The sequence below is a fragment of the Zingiber officinale genome, chromosome 3A (assembly GCF_018446385.1).
Source record: "Zingiber officinale cultivar Zhangliang chromosome 3A, Zo_v1.1, whole genome shotgun sequence".
NCBI classification, from domain to species: domain Eukaryota; kingdom Viridiplantae; phylum Streptophyta; class Magnoliopsida; order Zingiberales; family Zingiberaceae; genus Zingiber; species Zingiber officinale.
The window spans coordinates 143887614-143907039 of NC_055990.1; the positions used below are offsets into that span (position 1 = coordinate 143887614).

The window sequence follows — 19426 nt, forward strand, 5'->3', positions numbered from 1 at the left end:
GTAATTAGGTATTAGTTTATCTTGACTATATAATTACGCTAGTATACTCAGAGTGTATTGAGTAAGACCATTTGAGGTCGTTTCTTTATACTGACTTTATAAAGAAACAAAGACCTCGGTTATTATGGAAGTGTGTGCTCTTAATCCTAATATAATAACAAGCACATATATTTGATATTCATTTCTTTAATTTATCAGTGGGTGAGATTTAGTTCGATGAATCAATAAGCCCGATAAGTTGGGAAATGGTATCACTTATAGTGTGTGTTGTTGATTATAGAAGGAAACTGTGTCCTAGAGATACTAGGTTGATAATGTCCCCAAGAGGAGCTTATAAGGATTGTCATGTTAAACCCTGCAGGTGGACTTAGTCCGACATGACGATAAGGTTGAGTGGTACTACTCTTGGACTTAGATATTAATTAAATGAGTTGTCAGTAACTCACTTAATTAGTGGACATTCGATATCTTAAACACAGGGAGACTAACACACTCATAATAAGAAGGAGCCCAAAAAATGTAATTTGGGATTGGTGCGGTAGTTCAATGATAGTTCTCTAGTGGAATGAATTATCATTGATAAAATTAAGTTGTGTGTTCGGGGCGAACACGGGATGCTTAATTTTATCGGGAGACCAAAACCAATTCCTCCTCTCGGTCCCTATCGTAGCCTCTTATTTATAGAGTTCTATACCCACCTATACCCACCTTCTATACCCACCCAATAGGGGCCGGCCAAGCTAGCTTGGGAACAAGCTAGGGCCGACCTAGGTATAATATTGGGTGGCCGGCCCTAGCTTGAACCCAAGCTAGTGGGGGCCGGCCAAATTAAATTAAAAAGGAATTTTAATTTTAATTTTTATTATGTGGAAGAAATAATTTATTAAAGAGAATTAAAATTAAAATATCTCTCTTGTAAAAGATCTACAAAAGATTAAAGAAAGAGATTAAATCTCTTTCCTTATTTGTAAATTGGTGAGATATTTTATTTTCTCTTTAAAATTATTCACATGTTGATAAAATTAAAATTATAGAAATTTCCTTTTATCAACCATGAAGAGATTTTTAAAGAGAAATTTTATTTTTAAAATTTCCGGAAACAAATTAGGAAGTTTTAATTGTTGATTAAAACTTGTCTAATTTTTTTCCTTCATTGATGTGGCCGGCCATTGGTTTTAATTTGGGAAATTTTATTTTATTTTTCTCAATTAAATCATGTCAAGGAAATTAAGGAAATTTTATTGTAATTAAATTTCCTAATTTACCTAGGCCAAGGAATATAAAAGAAGGGGTAGGGGTGCATTCATGAGACACAACATCTATTATTTCTCTCCTTCTTTTGTTCCTTGGTGTGGCCGGCCATCCTCTCCCTCTCTTCCTCTTGTGGTGGCCGAACCCTTCTCTTCCATTGGAGCTCTTGTGGTGGCCGGATACTACTCGGAGAAGAAGAAGAAGAAGGAGAGAAAGCTAGCATCTCTTGGAGCTTGGTTAGTGTTTTGATTTTCTTCCTTGGTGAAGCTTCCTCTTTGTTGGCCGAACCTAGCTAGGAGGAGAAGAAGGTGATTGGTGGTTTCTCGTCTCGGAAGATCGTTGCCCACACAACGTCCGAGGTTAGAAGAGGAATACGGTAGAAGATCAAGAGGTTTTTTCTACAAGGTATAACTAGTAATTTTTCTTTCCGCATCATGCTAGTTATTTATGGAAATAATACCAAATACAAGAGGCTTAGGTTCTAGAATTTCAAATATGTTTTTCGATGTTGTGTTCTTTTATTTTTTTTCTTTTCCTTGTGATTTGATTGTTCTCTTTGGTTGACCTAAAGTTATTTTAGGAAATTAAATATTATCTTTCTATAAAAGGTTTTGTCTAGTCGGTGGTGGTTGCTCCCATATCCAAGAAGGTCATGTGCCTCGCCACGTCAGTACTGGGAACCAATTATGGAAATTAATATTTAATGGAATTAATAACTTAAGGAGACTTGGGTCGAACGTGTTAAGTTCCGCAGGAGATCCAAGTCAAAACCTAAAAGAACAAATAGATTAAATTTTGGATCAAACGTGTTAAGTTCCGCAGGCGATCCAAAATTTAATTTAAAAGAACACATGGTAGCTAGGAAAAGGTTCAGACCTTTGTACAAAATTTTTGTACAGTGGAACCTATAGGTTTTCCGAGTAGCAACCAACACACGGGAAGCTTAATTTCATCGGGAGACCAAACCCAATTTCTCCTTTCGGTCCCTATCATAGCCTCTTATTTATAAAGTACTATACCCACCTTTACCCACTTTCTTACCCACCTTAAGGTGGCCGGCCAAGCTAGCTTGGAGCCCAAGCTAGGGCCGACCAAATCAAGGCTAAGGGGTGCAAGTTAGTGGTCGGCTCTAGCTTGGAGCCCAAGCTTGGTGTGGCCGGCCATATAAAATAAAAGAGATTTTATTTTAAAATCTTTCCTTATGTGGAAGTCATGGTTTTAAAAGAAGAGATAAAATTTAAATATTTTCTTTTATAGATTTCTACAAAAGATTAAGAGAAAGATTAGATATCTTTCCTTATTTGTAGTTGAAATGAATATTTTAATTTTGGCGAAAATTTTTCTTTTTTTGTAACCATCCACATGTTTAAAAGAGAGATGTTAATTTATAAAAGTTTCCTTTTATAACCAACCATGAAGGGAATTTAAAAAAGAAATTTTATTTTTAAAATTTCCGGAAACAAATAAGGAAGTTTTAATTTTGTGTTTAAAACTTTCCTTATTTGGAGCTTGATGCTGTGGCTGGCCATAGCATGAATTAAAAGGAAATTTTAATTAAGTTTTCCTTTTTATTCAATGGCAAGGAAAATAAAAAAGTTTTAATTATAATTAAATTTCCTTATTTACCATGACAAAGGAATATAAAAGAGAAGGAAGAGATGCCTTTATGAAAAAACAACTCTCTTCTATTCTTCCCCTCTCTTCCTTGGTGTGGCCAGCCCCAAGTCTTCCTCTTCTCTTCTTCTTTAGTGGCTCATGCATCCTTCTCTTGGAGTCCTTTTGGTGGGCAGATATTACTTGGAGAAGAAGGAGAGAAAGGAGGCTTTTTTCTAGCATCCCTTGGAGCTTGGAGGTTGGTGGCTGAAACTTGCAAAGAGGAAGGAGGCTTGGTGATTCTCATCTTGGTAGATCGTCGCCCACACGACGTCCAAGATAAGGAGAGGAATACGATAGAAGATCAAGAGGTTGTTACTTACAAAGAAAGGTATAACTAGTAATTTTATTCCGCATCATACTAGTTTTCTTTATATGAATTTTGAAATACCAAACACAAGAGGCTAGGGATTCTAGGTTTCAAATTTATGATTCGATTTTGTGTTTCTTTTTTTTCGATCTTGTAATTCGATTGTTCTTAGTGGTTAAACCTAGGGTTACTATAAGGAGATTAAATATTGAATTTCTTTGAAAGGCTTTTCCTAGGCAATGGTGGATGCTCCCATACCCAAGAAGGCCTAGTGCTTCGCTACGTTTTGTCTTGGAAGCCGATCTTATAAATAAATATTTAATCAACTTTGTAACATGGGTGGACTTGGATCAATAATGTTAAGTATCGTTTGCGATCCAAGTCTAAACCTATAAGAACAGATAAGTTAAACTTGGAATCAATAATGTTAAGTTCTGTTTGCAATCCAAGCTTAATTTCTAAAGAACACAATAGGTTTGTTAGGAAAGGTTCGATACTTGTACAAAAATTTTTGTATAGTGGAACATGTATGATATTCCGAGTAGCAACCAACAATTGGTATCAGAGCTAGGGTTTGCCTCATTGTGTTTGGTATTTAGTTTAATTATGCACATGTCATACATAATTAATGCATGTTAATAGTTGGATGTACAAATAGATTAACTCTGTGGTTGTAGGCTCCAACTATTATGGCTATGTGTTGTGTTTGTGTGTGATTGGACCCTTGGACATGTCAAGGCACTACAAGAAAAAAGTCAAACAACAACGGTTTTTCACCGTTGTCGTAGGCCATTTTGAACTGTTGTTAAAGGCCGTGTTGTTAAAAGGGGTGGCCAAAGACAACAGTTTTTAACCGTTGTCTTTGAAGGCAAAGACAATATTTTTTACAACGGTGAAAAACTATTGTCTTTTCCTTCAAAGACAACAGTTTTTCATCGTTGTCTTTGAGCGTCTACCTTTAATAACAGGGTCTTCAACAACAGTTTTAAATTATCTACGACAACGGTGAAAAACCATTGTCTTTTTTAGAAAAAAAATAAAAAAAAATTAATACACAATTTTCTAATATTATAAATCATTCAAAATACTAAATTTCAAAATAAAATTTAATATACAATTTTTTAACATTTAAAAATAATATTTATAACATTCTGAAGAAATTTCATAAGCAACCAACAAAATTTCATAAGCAACCAACAAAATGATAACACTATTAAAACAAAGGTAGAACAATATAACACAAGATTTTCTACTTAGATGTCGGTGAAGAGGAGGGATTGCAGCTCCTAGTGCTCCTTAATTTATTAAAGTCTCTTCATTTTTTTAGCTTGTCGGCATTCTTCCCAATACTCTTGAGGACACCTAAAAAGAGCAGAATGAAATTATGCAATCCTGTGCACAAGAACTATGTAATTCTAAGTGGTGGATCATGTCTGTCACAAGTTCGCCACTAATTTTTTTGACCATTATGCACAGATTGTAGACAAGCATGAAAATAAGCAGAACCATAAATATAAGCGAATAAAGGATACCTTTCAATCTTCGAAATCTTCTTTTCTGGTTGGTCCGTCTCCTTTTCCTCTCTTCTTTTGTTAACTCTGCCTCTTCTTTGATGTTTCCTTTTCCATGAAAAATCTCCTCAGGGGCAAGCATAGCCGCATCTGAGACGACCAATGGAGCAACCTGCAAAACCATTGTATTTCAGTGACTCGAAACTGTTTTTACCATAAACTAAAAGACAACTCCAAAAGATGTTTTTACCTCTTCTATTGCTAGAGCAGGTACATTGACTTGTATAGACATGTTCTCAATAACCTACATCATAACTTATGGTCAATCAAGAAATAAATACTAAAAGAATTAAACACTTGATAAGCTTTATTGCTAACCGGCTTTGTAAACGAAAGTCCAAGAATAAAAGGTTGTAAAGATAATTACTTAACACTTCTGTTAGATAAAAAAATAGAAATTAATTCCATAAGTTTGCCTAAACATAATGCTAGAGCACCAAGAAATGCACTTCCTAAATGTTGTTAAATTGTAAAATGAGTGATTTTAGCAAATAAACCTACTCCTGACAAACTATATGTATTATCACACATTTTCAGTAAAAATCTTACAACAACTAGCACATTTAATTGCTCTGCTTGCACTATTGTACAGTCACAAAGAATATTCTTCATCAGGCTGAAATCTAACTTTAGAATATCTTAATCATTTTAGTAAGGACTGAAGAGTGAAGAGCATTAGTTGATCATTAGTTGTTTTTGTTGTGTCCAAAAACAATTGGACCAATCACACTGCAAAAATTGTTGTAGAATTTAATATTCATTGGCGTGCTTAGCCATTCAAGGACTTTAATGTTCCATGTTCATACAATAAAAACTTCTGGCATGATGAAATCAAATGTAAAGCAACAGTATCTTTATGCCCTTCACAAGCCTAAAGCAACAAACAAGCAAACATATCATCCTTTGGCGCATACTCCATCTTACATTTTATAAGTATAAAGTTGGCAAATTAAGATATGACATACAACGATTGTACACACCAGAAGCTCTACTGATCTGACTAATCATGTCCACTTTATCAGCATCTTTACATGATGATGCATTTAATTAAATTCCAGATTCCACCCTAGTTCAGTAAATATTCTAAAACTTCCTACGTCCACATTATAAATTTTTCTTTCAACATTATAAGAACACTTTATAAATCTGACAACAGATACTTGGAGTAACTTGCACCAAAATACCATTGATTTTGATCAACAAGAATTCTGACAATAGCAGAAGCTTCAACAAATAAATGTTTATATGAGTTAGAAAATACTAGCGTCCTGCTGGATAAAAGTTTCAACAAGGAAAAGGGACATGGAAACACTACACAGTGGATGCTATTATAAACACAATGTTCCAGATTGGGCCAAGATTATAATGAGTAACAACTCCCTGTCCTACGTCTCTTCCAATCCACAAATGAATTTAGAAAATAACAACTCAACATGAGAAATCCTTTGCAATTTCAAAAAAAAATCAATTGTCAAGAAACAGCACTGCATAAGAGAAGAAACTTACCCAGGTTTAGAGTCGGTGGAACTTGTAGGAGTATCGGCCTTCGTCTAACCCATGCAAGAGAAGAGACAGAAATGTAAGTAAATAACGAGACATATTGTATCGATTTACAAGGACGAGTAAGAATGAAACAACACTCAACTGCAACGGCATTTGTGATCAAATTCCTTCCACTGAGCCTACCGGAGATCCTTCCATCGGATCTAACAACCAAGATGCTTCCTTTCGTTCCTGAGTGCCAAAGGAACAATCGTCATATCTTCATATCCCAAATCAGTAATAGTTATCTGATTCGTAAAAGAGGCGGAAAAAAACCTGGAAGAGATCTCGCAAGGGATGCAAAGAGACGCCTGTGCGGATCAATATGATTTGAGAGGAACACTGCCGACTGGAGTGATGCTGCCATTTCCGAAGCGAATCAAACCCAGAGAGAGGAGAAAGAGGAAGACGAGGAGTAGGAGGAGGACGAGAAAGGTCGAGGCTTGAGGAGGAGGAGGCGGTGAAGATGGTTGAAAGTAGAGGCCGCGAGGAGGAGGTGGCGAGGCTGAAAGTTGAGGCGACGAAGAGGGCGGTGAGGAAGGAGGCAACGAAGAGGGTGGTGAGGAGGGAGGAGGCGAAGAGGGCGGTGAGGAGGGAGGCGGCGAAGAAGGCGATGAAGAGGGTGGTGAGGAGGGAGGCGACGAAGAGGGCGGTGAGGAGGAGTCGGCGAAGAGTAGGGTTTTGGGAAAGAGACAGAAAAAAACAAGGCGTAAAACAGACAAATGACGAAGGAGAAAAAGTGGCGAAAGAAAAAACAATTGCATTTAACAACACTTAATAGACAACGGTTTTTAAAAATCGTTGTCGTAATCCCAAAAAAGCGCACATAGACAACAGTTTTAAAAAACTGTTGTCGTTATTAGAGTGTATACTAAAAGCCTAGCTTTTGGTATAAACATTTATCTAGAAATAAGAATCACATTGGTCAAATGTCTACATTTGTGATAAATGTAGTTGTTCAATTAATTTATATTGTAGATAACATGGTGTGTGGTGTCACACACAGAGGATCATGTTATCAGTACCTTATAAATTATAAACAGTAGCTCACGACCAAAATGGAAAGGAACAAACCATTAGAAGGTCGTAGTGTAATTAGGTATCAGTTTATCTTGACTGTATAATTACACTAGTACACTTAGAGTGTATTGAGTAGGACCATTAGAGGTCGTTTCTTTTATACTGATTTTATAAAGAAACAAAGACCTCGGTTATTATGGAAGTGTGTGCTCTTAATCCTGATATAATAACAAGCACATATATTTGATATTTATTTCTTTAATTTATCAATGGGTGAGATTTAGTTCGATGAATCAATAAGCCCGATAAGTTGGGAAATGGTATCACTTATAGTGTGTGTTGTTGATTATAGAAGGAAACTGTGTCCTAGAGATACTAGGTTGAGAATGTCCCCAAGAGGAGCTCATAAGGATTGTCATGTTAAACCCTGCAGGTAGACTTAGTCCGACATGACGATGAAGTTGAGTGGTACTACTCTTGGAGCTAGATATTAATTAAGTGAGTTGTCAGTAACTTACTTAATTAGTGGACATTTGTTATCTTAAACACAGGGAGACTAACACACTCATAATAAGGAGCTCAAAAATGTAATTTGGGATTGGTGCGGTAGTTCAATAATAATTCTCTAGTGGAATGAATTATTATTGATAAAATTAAGTTGTGTGTTCGGGGCGAACACGGGATGCTTAATTTTATCGGGAGACCAAAACCAATTCCTCCTCTCGGTCCCTATCGTAGCCTCTTAATTATAGAGTACTATACCCACCTATACCCACCTTCTTACCCATCCTATAGGGGGCCGGCCAAGCTAGCTTGGAGACCAAGCTAGGGCCGGCCATGTTTTGGTTCATGGGTGAATTCATGTGGCCGGCCCTAGCTTGAACTCAAGCTTAGGTGGCCGGCCCTATTAAAATAAAAAGGAATTTTATTTTTAAAATTTTTCTCATGTGGATAACATGATTTAAAAGAGAGTTTAAAATTTTTTAAATCTTTCCTTTTATAAGATTCTACAAAAGATTAAGAGAAGAGTTAAATCTCTTTCCTTATTTGTAGATTAAAAGGTTGATTTTAATTTTGGTAAAAACTTTTCTTTTAATCATGTTCATGATTTAAAAGAGAGTTTAAAAATTAAATATCTCTTTTATAAAGCTTCTACAAGGATTAAGAAAAGATTAGATATCTTTCCTTATTTGTAGATTGGAAGAGATTTTAATTTTTTAAAGATAACTTTCTTTTTATCCACATGTTTAAAAGAAATATTTTAATTTATAAAATTTCCTTTTTATTGACCATCATGAAGGGAAAATTATTAGAGAAATTTTTTATAAAATTTCCGGAAACAAATTAGGAAAGTTTTAATTCTTGATTGAATTAAATTTCCCTTGCTTGGTTTAAAGTGGCCGGCCACATTGTTGATGAGAAAAAAATTATTTTTAATTAAATAAATTTTCCTTATCAATGGCAAAAGAATTAAGTAAATTTTTATTTAAATTTCCTTATTTGCTAAGGCCAAGGATTATAAAAGAGAGGGTAGAGGTGCCTTCATGGCGAACAACTCTATTATTTTTCCTCTCTCTTTTTCTTCCTTGGTGTGGCCGGCCATCCTCTCCTCCTTTCTTCTCTTTGATGGCCGAACCTCATCCTTCTTGTGGAGACTCATATGGTGGCCGGATCAAGTTTAGAGAAGAAGAAGAAGAAGGAGAGAAAGAAAGCTTTGTTTCTAGCATCCCTTGGAGCATGGTGGTGGTGGCCGAACCTCTTCATCCTAGAAGAAGTCTTGATGGCCGAAACTTGCAAGGAAGAAGAAGGTGCTTGGTGGTTCTCATCTCGGAAGATCGTTGCTCACACAACGTCCGAGGTTAGAAGAGGAATACGGTAGAAGATCAAGAGGTTTTTCTAAAAGGTATAACTAGTAATTTTTCTTTCCGCATCATACTAGTTATTTTTGGAAATAATACTAAATACAAGAGGCATACGATTCTAGAGTTTCGAATTTGTTTTCGATATAGTGTTCTTTTGTTTTTCTTTTCCTTGTGATTTGATTGTTCTTTTCGGTTAACCTAAAGTTATTTTAGGAAATTAAATATTAGCTTTCTATAAAAGGTTTTGTCTAGTCGGTGGTGGTTGCTCCCATATCCAAGAAGGCCATGTGCCTCGCCACGTCAGTACTGGGAACCGATTATGGAAATTAATATTTAATGGAATTAATAACTTAAGGTGACTTGGGTCGAACGTGTTAAGTTCCGCAGGAGATCCAAGTCAAAACCTAAAAGAACAAATAGATTAAGTTTTGGATCAAACGTGTTAAGTTCCGCAGGCGATCCAAAATTTAATTTAAAAGAACACATGGTAGCTAGGAAAAGGTTCAGACCTTTGTACAAAATTTTTGTACAGTGGAACCTCTAGGCTTTCCGAGTAGCAACCAACAGTCGTACCCTTTAAAAATCATTGTTGTATCCCCAAAAAAACATAAATAGACAACGGTTTTTAAAAACCGTTGTCATAGGCCAAAAAAATTACTAAAAGACAACAGTTTTTGTTAAAACCGTTGTTAAAAGGTAAAAAGACAACGGTTTGGTATAAAACCATTGTCGTTTGAGTGTTGTTGAATGACATTTTTCTTGTAGTGAGGACATTTTATGTGTGTGCATGATTGTATTATAAAATACAGTAGGAGCTATATTTAGATTTAGGATTTTATATTTTGTTCGATCTTGATTATATGTACATTCTTTCGTGGAATATAGGATCGATAAATGTAAAATTCTATTTTTGTCGCGGATCGTATCCTTGCGAGGCGTGGTGCTATTGGAGGACAAGAGATGCAGCGGAAAAGAAGCAAGATAAATGCGACAACTTGACCCGGTGGCGGTGGCTAAAGATGGCAGCAACTAAGGTTGACGATACACGGAGGACAACTATGGATAAAGGCCATAATAGTTGAAAAATTATTTTTCCATATTTATTGCTATTTATATGCTATGATGAATGTGTATGCTTGCATGTTAAAATTTCTCGTCTTAAATAACTAAGTGGGAGAGGGATTTTAAATAAATTCCACGGTCTCAATTACTGGTTTGTAAGTGATGCAAACAAACTTGCGCGTTGGCTCTGAGTGCCTTCCTCCATATCGGATGAGTTTGTTTGCGGATCACTAGATCAAACTTCCTTTTGGATGGTTATAGGAAATTAATTAGGAGCATGTGATCTTCTCTAACGGAAGGGGCACAATCCTATTTAATGGACTAAGTATCAAGTAATGGTATACACTTAGGCACATTTAATAGTATCCTCCCCATCGGAGTCACTGCTATTATTTGTGTGACCGAAGGAAAACCAACCATTAATTTTATTTGTCATAAAGTTAGGTTGACAAGAATAAAATTAATGGGTAAAACCTCCTCTTACAAATGTTTGATTTTGTATACGTCTACACTATCGTGGCATACAAAATTCATGGTGTTTTGAGGTATTGGTGAATTTACATGATATTATTTGAGGAATCAATATTATTTTAAATTCTAGAGATTTGACCAAATTAACCAACTATTAATTTTATTTGTCATAAAGTTAGGTTGACAAGAATAAAATTAATGGGTAAAACCTCCTCTTATAAAAGTTTGATTTTATATACGTCCACACTATCGTGACATACAAAATTCACGGTGTTTTGAGGTGTTGGTGAATTTAAATGATATTGAGGAATCAATATTATTTTAAATTCTTAAGTTTTGATCATACTTAGGATTTTGTGATTCTTAGGATTTTAAATGACCTGCAATCCCCTAGTTGTTATAATAGAACAAACTTACTGGTCCCATAGGAAATGAAACCTGGACATTGTCTTAACTTCTAAAGGCTATAGGTCTATATTTTTGAGATCTGTCCAAGCTGGCCTAATAGTGATTCTAGTGAAGAGAAAATTGAGTGTCATAAGAAATGGGTCACGACAGATGAGATGACGCAGTGTTACATTTTGACTTTTATGTCAAATGTACTGCAACATCAACATTAGGTCATACCTACTGCTTATAACATAATGTGCAATCTCAAGGAACTCTTCGGACTTAAGAATCGGATTGTTAGGCAGGAAGCTATGAGAAACATGATGATGACCACCATGACTGAGGGGATACCTGTTAGGGATCATATCCTCAAGTTGATGGCTCATTTAAATGAAATAAAAATCCTTGGAGCTAAAATCGATCAGGAAACCTAGGTCGATATCATTCTCCAAACACTGGCTAAAAGTTTTGAGTAGTTCCGCCTAAACTACAATATGAACATAAAGGTTTATATGTTGGCGGAACTTCTAACAAAACTTCAAGCAGCAGAAGGATTATTTCATCAGAGTTCTCAAATTCACATTACTGAGAACATTTCTGCTTCTAAACCGAAAGGAAAGAAGAAGAAATAAGCAAAGAATGTGAATCGATCTCAAGGAACTAGGCCACATGTAAGTGTGAAGAAGCTGAAGGGCAAGTACTTCACATACAAGCAGTTTGGACATTGGAAAGTGGACTGTCCTCTTAGGAAAAAGAATAATAAATGTAAGATACCAAGAAATTAAATAATAAATATTGTTAGACGGAAAATCTTATTGGATTTTTTTGGGGATTTTTAGAAATTTTTCGAGAATTAAACGGAGGTCGTTTGACCCATTTTGAGGGGATGGATTTGGGGTACAGTGGAGGCCTGTTTGAAATCCATTTAAATGGGAGTTGATTGAGAATTAAACTTAGGGATAATTAAATCAAACTTAAGTTATATTTCTCTTATTTCCCGACTTTTCTCCTCCTTCCCCGGCCGAACTCAATTCTCCCGATCTCCCTTTCCTCTCGCCTCTACCTGAACCCCCCTCTCCTGCGATTTCTCTCCCAGTGATGCCGATCACACCACCGTTTGCCGATGTAACCTCGGTCGAGCCTCCCTCCTCCCTCTCCCTCTCGATGCGTGGAGTCTTTCTCCTCTACCTCTCTTGCCCACGGACGACCCGACACCGACGGCTTCCCCAGCGATCTCGGCTTCGTCACGTCACCAGGGAGAAAGCGTCACCCGATCTTGTTGGCTCCGACCATCTCTGACGCAGCGATCTCCTCTTTGGCTGTGTTGGCACACGAGGCAATGACTCAGCGGAGCTAGGGCACGGTAGGGGGGGGGGGGGGGGTGACTCGCGTTCCCAGTCGATCGATGGTCTCCTCCTCAGTATGATCGCTAAGGATTGTTCCGTAGCTCCACTCTTGTTGGATTGGATCGGGCAACAGCATCGGAGGTGATCGATCAAGGTATGCTTCACTTGAAAATTTTGTGGATTTCAGGATTCTGGTATAATTGGGTTCATTGTGGTTCTCTCTTTGATCTGGATTAGGAGGAGTTGGATCAGTGTGTTGTGGAAGTTTCTCTGTTGTTGATCATTGTTTCTCTCCAATTCTTGTGGCTAAGTTCTTTGGTGGTTGTTGAGTGAAGAGGTGGAGGTCTGTTGGAGGTGAGTAAGGTTCTATTTGTTAGGATTTCATTAAGTCTTTGCTGTACATGTTGAAATCTGGACCGACTCTTGAAAGAATTGTTTGTGGGTATTCTTTGTAGCTTCTCGGCAGTGAGTTGTAGGGTTGTTGAGCTACTGGAATTGCTGCCATACTTCAAGGTCAGTGTCTTTCTAGTGTTGTACTTTGGGTATTCTATTAGTATGATACTAAATTGGGTTTTCTATGAGTTGTGGGGTTTTGTTCTGCTTAGATTTATGAGTAGTGTGATGTGCTTGGATTAATTGAGGTGGATGAACTATGTAGGATGGATTTATGATGGTTGTATGGTGAATGGTTTATATAGATGGATGCATGATCAGTATTAGTATATTTTGGATTGGTTATGTTTGTAGTAAATCTTTAATAGAAGATGAAGTGGTTAGGGATGTTGATTCTATTTGGTTATGGACTTGGGATTCATTTATGAGTAGAATTGAGTGAAGGATTGTGGATTTAGTTAAACCTAATTGGATTAAGGGGTTGGGTTAATTATTTTGGTTAGGATTTTCCCTAATTAGATTGGGAAGTTTATTTAGCTATTTGCTACCTATGTAATTAGCTAAATATATTATGTGTTCGCAGGACTTTGTTTCGAGGCGAGTGTCTCAACGTGAGATTGGTTTATTTGACACGACCGACAGATAAATGCGTGTATTTCTTCCTTGGCCTCTTTATAGTTTCTTTGAAACTTATTGCATGGTTATTATTGGATGAATTAGGCTGCTTTATCTTATATCATGATCGGTTGTTGTTTTTCCTATATGATACTTATGCTTGACCCATGTGATTATCTAGTTATATCATATACAGTCTCTACTCTTGATTTCTACTCTGCTGTGATTACGCGTGTAGAGTATGTATTGTAGGGATTGTCGAGTGGTTGGATTTACCATGCTGATTTTGCATATAATGTGGACTGTACGTAGCTTGGTATGTGTTTTAGGAGACATCATGTTGACCGTACATTTGCATGTTGTATGTACACACGTATTTGTTATGTACACACGTATTTGTTATGTACTTTTAGAGGAGTTGTGTTGATTGTATGTTTGTGGTTTATACACATGTCTGACGTGTTTACTACTAGAGGATACATGTTGATTGTATTTATGTACATGTGTCTTGTGGGATTATTGGAGATTTTTAGTTGATTATACATATGTAGTTGTGTACATATGTTTGGTGGGATATGTGGAGGTATCATGACGATCATATTCTTGTTGTGCAGTGCTTATGTGGTTTAGAGGTTGCATGAATGATGACGGTGTTTGTATCATGATTATATATATATATATATCATGTTCATCATTCATTGCATCTGACGACTAGTCTCCCTTGTGGTTGAGAGGGTCGTCAGTCTTTTATAGCTGTCCACTCTTGTAACACCCACAAAACTATAAGATAAGTATATGGGTGTTATTTGCTTTAGAGCATAAAAGTAAGAAGAATCAAAAGAAAAAGAAATAAGAGAAATAAAAAGAAGAGGTGAAGGTTTGAACCTTGAACCTCTCACAAAGGATAGAAATAAAATTATGTATGATAACCACTATGATAATGAATAACATATGAATGGAAAATGATGGGAATTGTAGTTAAAAGTGAGGATATAATTAAGTGAGGGAACAAGAGAAAATCAAGTAGCTTTCTTCCTCTTGTTTACCTCTTGGTTAAGGAAAAGGAGTAAGCAAAAGACAAGTTGTCTTTTCTATTTTTTTTTCTTTATTTTCGTGGGGATTAAGAGAGTGAGGATGAGAAGAATTGAGGGAGATGAATGAGGACATATTCTCATTAGAAAAGTATATACATGAATTAAGGAGAAAGGGAAGCAAAGTTCATATTTGTTTCTTCCACCCACTTAGCATAAAAAGGAAAGAAAGAAAAGGATTTCATTTTCTTCCTTCTTCCTCACCATTGCCGAAACTAGAGCCCTTCTCCCTCATCACCACGAGCCAAGTTTAGGTTTTCTCCCTAAGAGAAAACTAAATTACAAGAAGGAGCCTCCAAGGTGTACTCTTCCAAGCAAGAGAAATCAAAAGGAGTGCTAAAAGAAGAAGCTCTTCTTCCTCTTCACCAAGGGTACCATTTCCTTAAGGATTAACAAGTGAACACTAAGTAAGCTTCCCCTCACCTGTGGTACAATAGCTCATATGGTTTTCCATGAAGATAGATTGCTTAAAAACCTAGGGTTGCTTTATGGAAATTTCGGCCAAGACAAAAGAAAGAGTCTAAGAAATTTTAAACTAGATATGCTTATTATTTTTCTTGTGACATGTATCTTATGTAGGAGGTTAATCTAATGTTTCCATGCTAGAATGATTAATTAGAACTTAGATCCATGAACCTTAGACTCTCGGCCAAGCATGAACAAGAGGACTAGGTAAGCTAAAGACTCAAACTAAACATGCTCCCTTGTTCTTGTGTTATGTACCCTATGATAATAGTGTTGTTAACTTTTTCTCTTACTTGTATATTGATTGAAACTCTATTTTCATGCTCATGAATATTCGGCCAAGGAAGAACTAAAGGCCTAGGAGAGCTTTAAACCTAAAACTAAGCATGCTATGATTTTTCCTAAGACAAGATATGAAGCTAAAATGTTATGCCATGATTGTATGTTGATTTTGAATTCTATTACATGCTTATGAAGATTCGGCCATGATGAGATTTGAGGCCTAGGAAAGTTTAAACCAAGTCTATGATGCTCATGACCTTCTTGATGAAATGATATGAAACTAATTTGATGTTCTTATGGTTGCTTGTTACATAGAAATTTGGTTACATGTAACTTTCGGCCACACTAAGTTTTAAGGCTAGGATGCTTATATTTTAAACTAAGTTTACTCATGTTGTTTCTTGTAATGATGCCATGAAAATTGTGTAGGGTTTCCATGCTTTTAGGCCACATGAAAAACAAATCCATGCTCACATGTTTCGGCCACCATTGGTTTAAAGGCCTAGGAAAACTTAGAACCCAACTTAGATATGCTTATGAGGTTTCTTGTAATAAATGCTATGAAATGTGTTTGTGATTTCTATGTTCTTATGCCACTATAAACCTAGTTTCCATGCTCACATGTTTCGGCCACTATTGGTCTAAAGGCCTAGGGAAACCTAGAACCCAACGTAGATATGCTCATGATGTTTCTTGTGATAAATGCTATGAAATGTAGTTGTAGTTTCCTTGCTCTTATGCCACTAGAAACCTAGTTTCCATGCTCACATGTTTCGGCCACCATTGGTTTAAAGGCCTAGGGAAATTTAGAACCCAACTTAGATATGCTCATGATATTTCTTGTGATAAATGCTATGAAATGTAGTTGTGGTTTCCTTGCTCTTATGCCACTAGAAACCTAGTTTCCATGTTTAATATGTTTCGGCCACCTTGAGTTAATGGGTTTAGGAAGTTTGGAACTTGAACCAAATGTGCTTATGATGTTCCTCATGAAATGTGTAGGATATTGGCTTAAGGTTCAACATTTTCATGCTACATGTAACCTAGAATAAGGCTTGCTAGGGTTCGGCCATGATAAGGTTAGAAGCTTAGGGAACTTAGAACCCAAATTAAACATGCTCAAGTTGTTCCTTATGAAATATGATGTGATATGAGTTTAGGGTTTACATGTTTGCATGTTGCTTAGAACTTGATTGCTCTTCATGAAGGTTTTGGCCATGAAAGAATTAGGAACCTAGGAGGGCTTAAAAATTTAGGTTAACATGCTTATGATCTTTCTTATGACAAGATGTGAAGTTATCATGAGTTTCTTATGTTTGTATGTTGTCTAGAGTTCATGTCCCTACTCTTGACTTTCGGCCATAAAAGGTTTAGTGACCTAGATGTGCCTCACATGCTATGTTATGAGTTAAGAGATGTTATTTAAATGATTCCATGTATGATTATGTCTTTCTATGATAAGTGATATGTTCATTATGTATGCTTATGACCCATGCATGTGTTATGTGTCCAATTATGCATGCTTTATGATATGATAAATGACATGTTCATTATGTATGCTTATGATCCATGCATGTGCTGTGTGCCCAAATATGCATGCTTTATGATATGATAAATGACATGTTCATTATGTATGCTTATGATCCATGCATGTGCTGTGTGCCCAAATATGCATGTTTTAAGATATGTTAAGAAATATGATATGCATGAAAGGATAAGAACTATGATATGTATGACATGCTACTTTACTTTATGTATGACTTGTACCAAGGGTGGGCTCCATAAGCGCCCCGGGGTCGATGGACTAAGAAACGGGCCTCGTTAGGGATGGGCTCCTAAGTGCCCCTAGGTCGATGGACTAAGAAACATGCCTAGTATGTATGCCTTGTAGAGTTCAAGACTTGCTACCTTGGACCTACATAGGACGCGCGCATTTATGTATGTGGTACAAGCCGGGGCCCTAATCATGTTGAGATTATGTTTAAGTATGTATATTATAAGTTTTCAAAAGACATGTTGCATATGTTTCATGATACATGTTTAGGAACTCACCTTGCATATATTTTATGATTATGCCATGATAATTATGATGATGTTATGCTATGTTAGGATACATTTGATGTTCATGTTAGAATATGCTATGATACCTTATGATGATTATGTTACGATATTCCATGATATGCTGCTTGATATGATAAATTGTTTTCCATGCATTTTGACTTGTGTTTTGATATGCTATACGGTTTTTGTGAGTAGGAAAGGAACTTACTGAGCCATGAGTGCTCACAGCTTACTTTCTTGTACCACAAATAAAGGCAAGGAATGGATGTACTAGGGGAGCAGCAGGAGGGGCTAGAAGGATGTGTGTGGTAGTGACTTGGCTAAAGGGAAAGACCTGCTTTTGTTAATAAAGAAATATGCCATGTTTATGTTATTTCATTATGACTCCATGACATTAATTATGTGTTTGGGTATTATGACTCAAAAATCATGATAAGTATGCTATGTGGTTTTATAAGTCCATAGTGATTTTAAGTAAGGAAAAGTTTTTTAAAATTCTCTAAGTAAGACTTCCGCTGTATTAAATAAGTATGTATGTCCAAGTAACCCCCGTCACCTTAGCAGGAGGGGCGGGGCGTTACAACTCTACCACTGATGGAGAGTGGTAGCTGGGAGTGGAGCTATGTCCTGTTGCTTACTCAGCTGTTCAGTATTTTTACTCTGTCAGCCTCGACCACTCTGGAGTAGTGGATATTGAGGGTACAGTAGTCAGGGGCTTGAGTTGTGAGTGGTTAGGGACCCTTAGCTATATAGTTAGATAACTACATAGTATACTGTTGCCTCAGTCGCTTTATAGCGGTTACGTGCGTGAGGTTTGTACAATTTGTCACGAACTCAAGCCTCTCGGCCATACAGGGGTCGTGGCATCTGGAGAGGTGGCGGGGGTGACCATGGAGCATACATACACATTTGCATATGATGCGCGGTGCATCTGTGGATATATATTTGCATACATGCCTAGTGGATACTAGTTGCATGTGATTGTGGTTGTTGCACTTGTTTGAGATATGCTTGTTGCATATGATTGTCATGCTGCATACATGTTATTTATTTTACATGTATTTGCAGTCGTATTTATATTGCACAGGTGTCACGAGTAGGTCTGTTGCAGATCTGGTGAGTTTACTGACTATTGTATCAGGTGTCGATTTCAAATTGGGTATGCATCTATCATTATGTCAGTTGTGGTTTGTACAGTATGTATGTCAGGTTAGTAGGTCTGATATGTTCAGATGCATTGATTATGATAGTAGCATCATGTTCTTTGATTCCCTACTGAGACTGTATACCTTTGATCTCTATGTTTATTTATAGACCATGCACTATCTTTCCTATTACCCGCTGAGTTACCTATACTCACCACCGCATGTATATCTTTATATTTTCAGGTAGATGGTTGGAGTGTCGCTCGGAGTATCCTATCTGCCAGGTCCTACGACACATCCGATGATCGTTTCGGGTTTTGTATATCTTTTATTTGTATTTGGTGATTGTTGTATTTGATGTGTTGTTGTATTTGTTGTTGTGGTTGTTGTATAAAGCCTAGCCGGCTAGCAGTGTGTTGATTTATTTTGTATGGTCTTCCGTTATCGTTTTTCCGCTGTGTTGGTTTAATACAGCCGAGTGGGCTGTCTATTGTATATATAACTGTGTGGTTATGTTTTATTATTGTTTCAGCCGAGTGAGCTGATTTTATAACTACGTGGTTGTGTATATATTCCAGCCGTATGTGGCTGATGTATTTTGTATGTATTTATACTTCAGGTTGTCACCAGTACATGGGAGGTGCTGCCGAAATTTTTCGGTAGGGGCTCCTTTGGGGGCATGACAATAAAGGTATATCTTATTCTCTAGTAGTTGAAACATGTTTAGTAGTGTTATCTACCGGTACTTGGTGTGTAGATACGAGAGCCACTGATCATGACTACAATTCATTGCAGGGGTTCCAGGAAACTCAACAACTACATGAAGAGGAGATTACCGAATACATGGGCAATGCTATGAAAGTGGTGGCTGTTGTAGTGGGAGAAGTTTATTTAGG

The 19426-nt window shown here is 36.7% G+C and overlaps 1 long non-coding RNA gene across 1 annotated transcript; it reads right to left on the reverse strand.

Moving 5' to 3' along the window:
• Positions 1–6293: 6293 nt before the first annotated feature.
• Positions 6294–6641, reverse strand: LOC122054092. The gene is made up of 3 exons (XR_006132555.1): positions 6604–6641; positions 6431–6519; positions 6294–6335 (listed from the first exon to the last, which is right to left on the reverse strand). It is a non-coding gene; the product is annotated as an uncharacterized LOC122054092 (long non-coding RNA).
• Between the last annotated feature and the right edge of the window lie 12785 nt (positions 6642–19426).